Consider the following 11,643-nt stretch of genomic DNA (forward strand, 5'->3'; position numbering starts at 1 on the left):
TTAAAATCTATATAAAATACTATTAAAATCATAAAACTAAAAATAAAAATAAAATGCCCAATAGTAAAAAAAAATTGAAAAAAATAAACCCACCATAACCCTCCCCCAATCTTTCTTCCTTCCTTTTTTCAACAATCAAGCAGAGCTAAATTCCCAAATTAAACAAACAAAAAAAACCAAAAATTAAAATATTCGTTGAAACCCTTTAAACACCAACACCCTTGTGAACAATTGGGTACCTAGAGAACATGGCAATGAGGGTGATGGTGAAGGTGAATGAGAGAAAGAAGATGCAGAGGAGTAGATGCTTCTAAGGCCAAATGCTATTGGCGGTGAGGACAACGAAAAAGGATGGGTTCTGGTATAGTGAGAACTTGGAGGGCTACGATCATGCAGGTGAGGCTTTGTCTCTTGATTCCATGGCTGGTCTAGTGCAATGGTTTGGGATGCCGTTCAGGCCAGCATGTCCACATCTAGCACCCTCTTGAGGTATGAAAAATATAACAACCTTGTTAAAGCCTTTTGAGGTATGAAAAAGACACATATACCCATCCTATATACCACATGTAGCGTTGACTTGACTAAAATTCATTGAAAATGTAACAGTAGGACCAATTCACCTATTAATATAGAGTTGGTGGACTATTTGAACGAACAATTTAGTTGAGAGACCAAAATACAACTCGAGTATAAGTTTAAGGACCATTTGAGTAAATAACCCACCAAAAAAATGTTAATAGGCATCAAGGAAATACCCATGCATTTTACAGTCAAAAACCGATGTATTGTAAGGTGATGCTAAAGGGGGTATAAAAGGCATCGGAGAAAACCGATGCCTTTTACTATAAACAACAGCAATTACTTCAACCAGATGCCTTAATGACCATCAGTTGTTGACTTTCTTCAAAATTACGTTGACTTCCAATGTCTTTGAGGATAACAGCAACGACTCTTCGTGTACCACTTATGCATTTTAATAATAACCACTTCACTTACATTTCATTTTTCGCTGTCTATAACAATTTTCGCATAAGTTTTTCTTAAACATTGTAGAGTATTTTCATCATAAGCATTGCTTTATTTATAGTTTCGATGCCCTTTATGGAGAACCACTTCACTTCAAATATATTTCTCGATGCCTTTAAGGTATTTAGCATCGGTTATTTTCACACATTGTAATGCCTGCCTATTATGAGCATTGTTTTCTTCATATTTGTGTGAGGAGAATTACTTCACTGCTGATATATTTACTTGTATATAAGGTATTTAGCATCGGTTATTCACTACTACAAAAAGTGAAAAAGACGACCAGAAAAAAACAATGGTAGAAACCGTTGTTGTGTTTAGAAAGACGACGATAACAGAAAACCGTCGTGGATAAATAACTTAAACACCTAAAAAATGGAGGTCCGCTTGAATATTTTTTTTAAACGACGCACCCAAATAAAAAAGTGTCGTCTTATTAAAAAGGTTTTCTTCAAAGTTAAATTCAGACCGAAAAACAACGACAGTAGGTATGAAGCCACCGACGTTGAAAGTAAAGACGACGGTTCAACAAAAAAGCCATTGTGTTAACTCCTACATAAACACGACCAACTGTTGTTAGTCTGCATCGTATAATATTATGGAATCCACGTCGGTATATTACAAAACAACGCCGTGTTAAATCAATGTACCATGACGCGAAAGATAAATTTATCGACTTATTATTTGGGAGTGTACTACGACGGTACCTACAACACTACTGTCGTATAGAGTAGTAGAGAACCACGACAGCAGAAGAGTAGATAACGACGTCCAAATTAGAATATCCACGTCATATTTATTATATATCAAGATGTAATAACCACGTCAGTTTGTTCAATTAGCGACGTATAATATTTATTTACCATGTCCTGACGTTAAAATTACCGTCGTATTTATTCAATTAATACGTCTGCCATCTCTGTAAACCACCGTCTTAATTTTTATTGCTTTTTAATATTTTTTTAAATTTATTTTGGTAGCCTACGATGGTAGATCAACAAAATGACAAGACTGAGAAAAATTACGACGGTTTATATAGAAACCCGTCGTCACATGAAAATTAAAATGAGATCCCAATAGGTATGAAATCTTACCATTGAGATCTTTGGATCCTGATCATAATCGAACCACCAAAGTGAGAAAGACAATATTTTAAATACACAAAATCCAAAATGAAACCAGAACTGAACTGATGACGGCAAACTTTAAGAAAGACAATGTTTTGAAAGTTAACGATGTGTGCGTTTTGGTGTCTTTGAGATACACCAAAACACATACATCGTTAACATCCAAATTATTGCCCCTAGAGAGGAGAGAGAGAGCGATGATATATGTGTGTTTGTGAGAGAGAACGACGAGCCTCCAGAAGAAGTTGGAACCCTAAATGAAAACTGAAACTGAAAGAAAGCGTCAAATTTATACAATAAATCTTCAAAAACCACGGCGGTCCTTATATAAATACCGCCGTCTAATTGTAAAAAACCACGGCGGTTATTTATTCAATAACCACGTCGGTTTTTCAGTTATAGGGACGTTAAAATAAGATTCCCACGTTGTAATTTGCCGACGTCTATTTCTTATACGACGTATAATATTTAGTCATACCCACGTCGGTTTGTTCAATTAGTGACATATAATATTTATTTACCACGTCCTGAAGTTCAAATTACCGTCGTATTTATTCGATTTATACGTCTGTCTTCTCTGTAAACCGCTGTTTTAATTTTTATTGCTTTTTAAGATTAACTTTTTTTTATTTTCGTAGCCTACGCTCCAACACTTTGCTAATATCTTTCTTAATATCTTTTGAAGTAAAGAGAAGAAAAATCAATTAGATCAAAATTAAACAACTAAATAAGGAAATAAAGGAAAATGAGATTAAAGGAAATTCATCAAACATGTAGTCATGCATTTCTAACATGGGCTTGGTTTTGCAAAAGGAAAATCATCAAACTGTAACATCCCGACCCAAATTAAAGGGATAGTGAATTAATTAATTTCAAGATTTATGAATATACAATTTTGCCTCGGAGTATGGGTAATTTGGTCATTTTATTTCCTGAAGGAATTGGGGGCAGCAGGTTGTATTTTTACGTAGATCGTACCGAGATGAGTCCGTAGACACGTAGTGGGCTTGAATCGGAGTTGTAACGAGAAAGTTATGATCAAATTACCTTCAGGGGCATAATCGTAACTATTTCAAAATGGGATTTTAAATAAAAATCAGAAAAACCCATTTCTCCCTCTGTCTCCCTGCGCTGAAACAGCCCCCCTCCCCTGTTACTGTTCATCCGATCGGTTTTTTCTTCGCCACCACCTCCACCGACCACCAAATCGCATGATATTAGTACCAAAACGTCAAGCTCACTTCCCTCTTCCTATCCCGACTAATCTCTGCCGCTGAAATAACCGGAGATGGCCGGAAAATACAAAAAAATCCGATCGGTTTCGACCTAGTTTTTGACAGAGTTTTCGCCGGCGATTTCTCCCTCCTCCGGCCACCAAACCGGTCGATTAAGGTATGCTTTTCCACCTATTTTTCATGCTCTAGCTGATGGTTGGATAGGAATTGAGCAATTTCTGCGTTGTGATAGTTAAATAAGCGATATAAAATCTGCCAGTTTTCAGCCTTCGATCCGGGCCCTTCCGGCCACTTTTTGGGGTATGTCCAAGAACAAAAGTGGCTCCAAATTAGGTGTTTTACCTAGGGTAGGAAGCTTGGCCGGCGACTTGGAGTTTTTCCAATCGCCGGAAATTTCTTTGGACAACCACGCGCTGCCGGCACGTGGGGTGGCGCGTGAGCCACGTGTTGGCCTGTCTTTGTGTCCTAAAATGATCTCCTGGCTCTCACGAGCGCGTGGGTACTTTCGGATTCCAATTCGGATAACGTTTGAACCCCGAACGGATTTGACATATTGTGTGATTTTCGGGTTCGATATGTTAGAACCGTTGGATCGTTTCATATTTAATATACGTTGATCTAGGTATTCCTAGCATCGTGTAGGATTTCACGGAACGTGAATCGGAGCCCCGGATGTTCCGATTTAATAAGTTAAAGTTTGTGTTTTGTGATAACCGTCTGATCGCGAGTGATCCGACCGTCCGATCTAAACCAGACTTGTAGGACGCATTTCCTAGACCTGGTGGAACCCATAGGAACTTTTGGATCATAAAACGGAAGTTGTGAGGCCTGCGGGCCCGGTTGACCAAATTTGGAAGGTTTGACCCTCGGTTGACCGTAAGTCTTCCGAAGTAGTTTACTATTCGAAAAATACTAGGATGACCCTTTTTGGACGGGTCTTGACCATCATTTGTTTGATGTTGAGTTTGTGGGTCTATGAAATTATTTTTATGGTTTTGTGATGGAAAGTTTATGCATATTGTTTTAATGGTTTGCCGTGAGATTTATATTTATAGTTATAAGTAGATTGTTATTTTGTGAGTAATCATATTATTGTTAATATTTCGAGTTTCTTGAGTCATATATATAATATTTGAGGAAATACTATCTTTGTTGATTTTGTGTGGGGTACTTGGAATGTTAGTTGAGTTCTATTAGTACTACTTTCGGTACCTCCCCGGTTATGGGTTTTAGGTTTGAGGATTTATTTTGCCCAGGCCCCTCGGAGTTTGCCCAGGCCCCTCGGAGATTGATTTATTTTGCCCAGGCTCGTCGGAGTTTGTCCAGGCCCCTCGGAGATCGATTTATTTTGCTCAGGCCCATCGGAGTTTGCCCAGGCCCCTTGGAGATTGATTTATTTTGCCCAGGCCCGTCGGAGTTTGTCCAAGCCCTTCGGATTATTTATTTTGCCCAAGCCCGTCGGAGTTTGTCCAGGCCCTTCGGATGTCTTCTTAATACGATGCCTTGGGAAGAAATTGAATTGATATAAAGGGAAGAAATTGATGATGTGTTTAACGTACATACGCCTTGGATAGGGTATGGTTGCGGGATTGAACTGATATAAAGGGAGAGTTTGAGAATGTGTTCATTGTGTTTTTGCCGGATTTGGAATTTGTGATAGATCTGAAATGTATAGTTGGTTCTGCTTTAAATAATGGTATATTATCGGAGTTGGGGCCATTGAGACGAGAACTACGTGTGGCTTGATCCCTTGTCCAAGGGTACGTAGGCAGCCTGGGGTCTCATCTAGGTGCAGCCGCGAATTATATTATGTTTAAAAGGGTTTGAGCGATTCTGAGTTTGTGATTTGATTTCGTTGTGGTTATTGGATTTGAATCTGGTTTAATGATTTCAGTGGTATTCGTAAAGTTGTTTGAGATCTTTAATTGTATTGTTTATGAAGTATCCGACTTAAGAACTTTGTTGGTTTTGTTTCGAACCATTAGAAGGCCGGAGGCCTATTATGTGATTGCATGTTGTTAACTTGTGCATGCTGCCAGTTGGTGTTTTAAATGTGTTTTATGCAGGTTGGAAATTTTGGGGAAAGTCCAATTTACAAGGGAGACTGCCGAAATTTCGGTAGGAAGTCTCGTGCTCTTTTCCCTTAATTTGGAGAAGAGGCTAAATTTTTAGTAAGTGGGCCCGTCATCGGTGTGATGTCGGAATTTTCACAGGATTTGTCTCGAGTTCCAAGAAATTCGGGGCGGGTCTTGTCAAAACATACAAGACTGAGAACACTACCACTTATCTCTTATTTTTATTGCTTCCAAGAAAAATCACGACGGTTTATATAGAAAACCGTCGTCACATGAAAATTAAAATGAAAATGAAATTTTACCAGTGAGATCTTTGGATCCTGATCATAATCAAACCACCAAAGTGACGTCGGAAGGAGTCTAGCACGAGGCCTTATATGTACATGCCCGCCTTCATCTAGCATGAGGCCTTTTGGGAGCTCACTGGTTTCGAAGTCATGGGAACTCCGAAGTTAAACGAGTTTGGGCCAGAGCAATCTCAGGATGGGTGACCCACTGGGAAGTTGCTCGTGAGCTCCCAGAAACAAAACTGTGAGGGCAAAGAGGGGGGCCCAAAGCGGACAATATCGTGCTACGGCGGAGCCGATCCCGGGATGTGACAACATTACACTTCCTGAAACTAAATGCAAAGTTGTCCCAAAAGGGAACGAACTTGAACCAACTCACATGGTTTCCTAAAGTGCAGCACATGTTCATAATTTCCATGAATTTCTATATTGTATGAAAAACCAAAGAGAGTTTAGGCAAAACCAAAACAACGGGAGATTTAAAAGAATTAATATTGAAGTACTAACATAAGGAGGCGTATAAAGAGGTAGACGAGGTAGAGCTCCCAAGGGTCTAGTAAAACTAAGCATATCTGCACATTCTCTTCATGCCTAAGCTTCTTCTTCAACTTATCAATCTAATAAATCAATAATCAAGAGAGAAAGGATATTAAATCAATAATCACAAAACTAAAAGGAAACTAATTAACACTTGAAATTCCATCTCAATCACAAACTATCTTAAGCCATGTTACTTAACAAGCTTAACAAACTTAGCTAACCCAATCTAACTCTAACAAACTAGACGTGATTAGAACACCTTATTTCAATGCCACAATCTTGAAACAATTATTTTATTATTTATGTATTTATAAATATAGATCGGATACGAGACGGACTACATCTACACATACAGAGCTCTTTTGATCACACAAGTCAATTGGTTTTGTCGGCCAAAAATATGTATGGTACTTAGTGAGACAAAAGTGAAACAATGAGAGGAACCTTATTATCATGACTATATATATGTAAATGTTCGCATGTCCTGTTCTTTTGAACCTTCAGAAAATACTTCTGTGCATGACTACGTACCTGCAAAAACAATCTCTGTTATGGATAATGGTATTCATTGTTGTCTGATATATGAACTTGCAGATAAAAGATAAAAACAATCGCATAAGTTGGTGATAGTCACTAAAGCATTTCTTTCTCTTTGTTGCAGATAGTAGCTAGACTGTCCTTTGAAAGCTAACCTGCATGACGGTCTTTCACCCAATGAATGCTTCAATCTACTTCCAATCACGGTCAAAGCTGAATGCAAAAAAGTATGACCTGAGCTTTATATAGACAACTAAACAATTATTGGGATTCACAATTTAACAGTGCGTTTGGATGAGTAAATTTAAAAGTACAAAGAATTTCATAAATGACGGAAATTAATGTTCTAGAATTTGTAAAGTTTTTTGTTTGGGTGACGGATTTAAAACACGGAATTTAACCTTTATTTGTAAAGTTATCTTTTTAAAAACTCAATCTCTCTTGGGATTTTAGAAATGATGACTTTTAGATAGAATTTAAAGTTGGGATTTATGATCTCCAAATTCCATGTTTTTTCCCACGCCGAATTTCTAAATTTCTAGGTTTTTTTTATCCAAACACTGGAATTGGTTCATGTCAATTTAGAAATTCTGAGTTTTGTCAAAATCCCAAGTTTATTTCCCACATCCAAACGCAACCTAAAGGACAAATGTCCAAATTATTTCATATTATATAACCAACTAATAACTAATCCCAGAATATAACACTTAAATCCCATTGAGGGTTCAGTTAAAATCTAAATTAAACAAATTTTTAAAAAAAAATTCAAAATCCTACATTACCTGAAACGGCAGTATATAGCAGCAGAGTGACGACAAAGAGAAAAATGATTGAGCTGAGAGAGGAAAAGAACCTGGGAGATCGATTTGGGGCAGGAACCTAACACATTAATGCACCTCATGAAACCTAAAACCTAACATATTGATGGATATGTCGTCAAACAAGTACCAAGGGCTCAGTGGAGCAACTTATTCAAGAAACTTTAAAAAGAAAAAAGAAGCAATCAAAGGTGAGATTTTTATGTACAACATAAGTAATGTGGGACATTTCCACAAACTATACTTTTTGAGAAGAAGATTTCATTCAGAAACCATAAAAGGCATACAAAGACCGGCACAATTATAGGGGCCTCATTAAAACCATCTTAGGAAAATCACATGGGACAAACCCTATGATAGGAAAGAGTACCACACATGCCATTAACTAACAGGAGAGTCCGACCCAGGTCCCATAGGACCACAACAAAAACCAGAAAAAAGAAAAAACCTACTAAAACACTAAAACAGTAGACCTATAGGAGAGAATTGCAATGCATTCCAACTGTCAAAAGAAACCTTCTATGAGAACTCATAGTCCTTTGAATAGCACAAGAACTTCATAGCACACCAAGGGTCAAAGACACAAGAGAGTACACAAAGGAAGAGCACGGAGACGACAGCAGAGAAGAACCCCAAAAAAGCACACCAACTCAACTCAGAGCCTGACAAAGAAAACCTCCTATAGCCAATCATAGTTCTTCGGACAGCCCAGAGATGAGAAAATTTGTAAATGGTCAACATAACAAAAGGAGAAACAAAATGACAAACAAAACAAGAGACCGAACGACGAAACCCCTCAAGCAACCGAACTTGTTGGAATTTTAAAAAGGTATTAAAAATTTAACCGTTTTGATTTATTTAATTATTTTGGTTGTTTTATTTTATTTATTGTGGGTGTTATACATATTTAATTTTTAGGTATTATTTCTATATTGAATGCCATAATTTTCTGGTTTAATGTGGTGAACGTTACATGTTCTTGGATGCCTATAAAAGGCCACTCCTCCTTCACATTTCATAAACCATTAGAATATCACATACCAGAATCACCACCAAAATTTGATTTTCTCCTCTTCTACTATTTATATTTTCTCTACTTATATTATTATTTTTGGGCAACGGTTCTGTGACTTGGAGACCTATATCCGTCTATGAACGTGCTCATAATAGATCTTGAGCTTGTGTATTAGGGGTCGTATCTTGTTGTCTTGTAGACCGCCAGTGCTTGCACCTAGGGAGGCTACAAAGGCTTTAGGACAACGTCTTTGACGTGCTTCTAAGCTGGTGTAGTCAATTAGAATTTTAGAGGATCTCGAAAGACTTTTGAAATAATTACAAATTATATTTGTAATTGAATCCTTTTTTTTTTTTTTTTTTACTTTCATTCATAAGAAAGGGTTACAAATAAAGCCTAACGTAGCAAAGATCCAAAAGGCCCAAAACAAACGAAACCCTGGCAACTAAAACAAAACAAGAAAATGCTACCGCCATGATCATCCCTGCAACAAGAGAAGCATCAAGAAGACAACTACAAACTAGGGCCAAAACAAAACAACAAACTTCCAAACCAACACAACAAACAAGAACCCCAAACCCACTGGAACAAAGCCTTAAAATTGGAAAAACATAAAACCAGGAAATCCCCAATAACAAACTCCACTACGATGCACTTCACACCCATCGAACCCAAACTCGCATCCAAGGGAACAACAGCTACACATCAGACAAAACCGAAGGCCGAAGACAGCCCATAGCTAGCAGAACCAACAAGAACCAATTCGTGGAAGGTGGTGGTGCGAGCACCCGAGTTCAAACTCTACCAATCTTCCAATTAAGACGCGAACATGCGTGTTGAGGATGAATAGCTGCAGGCTTGAATTAAGGTTGGAACGAGTGAGGAAGGGGAGGAGTAGAGCAAGTGATATGGGCGAGAGCAGTGGGGATCTGGGGGATGAGGGCCATGGGGATGAAAGAGGATGAAAAACCAATATAAAGGTTGGAGATTTTTGTGAAATTCAGGGCTAAACAGGGTTGGAGAGGAAGGAGAAAACGAAAACAACATAAAAGAAAGGGCATAAAGCCTTGGACTACTGAGATAGATCTCAGAGAAACACCCATTATGGGTGGGAAATTGCCACCGACTCTCAAAACTGGGAGAGAGGCAGAGCACAGGGGAAGCGTGTTTTTTTGTAAATTGAATCTTTGGTTTGTGTCTTTTGGTATTTCTTAGTGTGTTTACCTAAGAAAAACATTGAGAAACACATACATTTTATTGTATCACTTATCTGTGTACGTGCCTTGAAGCAAACTTTCATCTTATATATCGTAACCATAAACTATACTGAAAATATCCAACATCATCAACACCTTGAACTTGGATTTTTGTTCAGAAGCTTCCTAATCGATTTGATGTTCCTTTTTTCTCTGACAATGAGAGAAAGAGAGGTTGGAAACTAATCTATTAAGTACGTGGATGTACATACCCAAAATTCATCAAAGCTATATTTTTGTGGTCAGAAATTGAATAAGAAAGAGAAGGTAACACTTATATTTTAATTGGTTTAAAAGCTGGCACATGTGAAGTTTTCGTTAGATTAGGATGTAAGAGGATGATCCAAGTCAGTTGGCTTAAGCAGTAGGTCAACAAAAACACCATGGCCTCCTTCTAACAACGGCTTTTAGACAGAAGAAAAAAATTATAGCCTGATCATGTGAAAAAATTTCCGGCTCCGCCCTTGTATGCAATCAATGTAGGACTTTAATAAAATTTGGCATATTATTTCCAGAGCTAAACTATTGCTTCTAGAGCAATATACAATCACCTCTCGTAAGCATGTAACTCTCTAAAGGCAACAATTTTAGCTTTGACATTAGCATTTTTCGTATTCATACACGTTGAACTACTTTAATACTTCTGATGCATTATTTGCACAGTATTATTACTTGTTCAGCGAGCCACCAAAGCCGGACTTTGTTTTGGAAATTCAGCCTTACTTCCTGATCCAAATGCCGGTTGTTTCTCGCTGCAATTGCGACCGTGACTTCCCTGATCGCCCTCTTCCTCGATGGTTTCCAATCTTTTTCCAAAGCTTGGCCTGCGCTCCACACGAACAAGACGTGGTGGCGCTGCTTCTGAGCTCTGCAAAGTGATGAGACTTGATGACCTTGACATGCCTCTCCCTTCTCTTCAATATCTATGCAAAAGTACTTGCTATCTTTTAGTATGTTGTTGTATTGGGGAAAAGCCAGAGCATGCACACAGTTATAAGGCCAGAAAGCATCCATTATTTGGATGCATCAAGCGTCATATATTCTCCACAAATTTATTAAATTCATCCTTTTATGCATGTCTTTGCTTTTATCAGGAAGGGAATCCATATTGAAATATTTTATTAATAGTTGATTCCTTTTGAGAATCATTTGTGCAGAAATGCATGTATGTAGATACGTATTTTACACGGAAATATGCCAAATTTTGTACATAGAAGTGGGAATAAAAAGGGTCCGAAACTACAAAATATCGACAACTCATACTAAAATTTGGGGTGAAATGTACTAGATCATAAATTATCGTGAAAACATATTATTTCTATTAGAATGTGATATTCATTCCAAAATCAATTGGTAATGAGTTGAGAAGTTTACGTACGATATGTTCCACCTATTGAGCTAGACTTCCATCATTCGACATGGGACGTCACTCTCATTACATCTAATTAATACATATGATTTTGAACTTGTTATTACAAATATTGTATGATTTTGAAACAGTTCATTTAATTCTTCAACTTACCCCACTTCAGAAGTATTATTCAGGAATAAATATCTTCTCAAAGTACTGAATTCCTATATATGGTTGCTCAACTAGCTCAAATTGGGTGATTTTAAAAATAAAAAATAAAAAATAGCTCAAATTGGGAGGTTGTAGTTTTTGATGCCATGCATTATTAATGTTACACAAATTCGCCAATACATTAAAATACTGACCATTGGATGTT

At 37.5% G+C, this 11,643-nt stretch overlaps 1 long non-coding RNA gene across 1 annotated transcript; it reads left to right on the forward strand.

Annotated features, from left to right (window-relative positions):
• The first annotated feature begins 3,292 nt into the window (after nucleotides 1–3,292).
• On the forward strand, nucleotides 3,293–5,295 carry LOC148296690 (uncharacterized). The gene is made up of 2 exons (XR_015833373.1): nucleotides 3,293–3,545; nucleotides 4,645–5,295. It is a non-coding gene; the product is annotated as an uncharacterized LOC148296690 (long non-coding RNA).
• The last annotated feature ends 6,348 nt before the right edge of the window (nucleotides 5,296–11,643 follow it).

Source organism: Prunus avium, chromosome 2 (genome assembly GCF_965620075.1).
Source record: "Prunus avium chromosome 2, drPruAviu1.hap1.1, whole genome shotgun sequence".
Taxonomy (NCBI): domain Eukaryota; kingdom Viridiplantae; phylum Streptophyta; class Magnoliopsida; order Rosales; family Rosaceae; genus Prunus; species Prunus avium.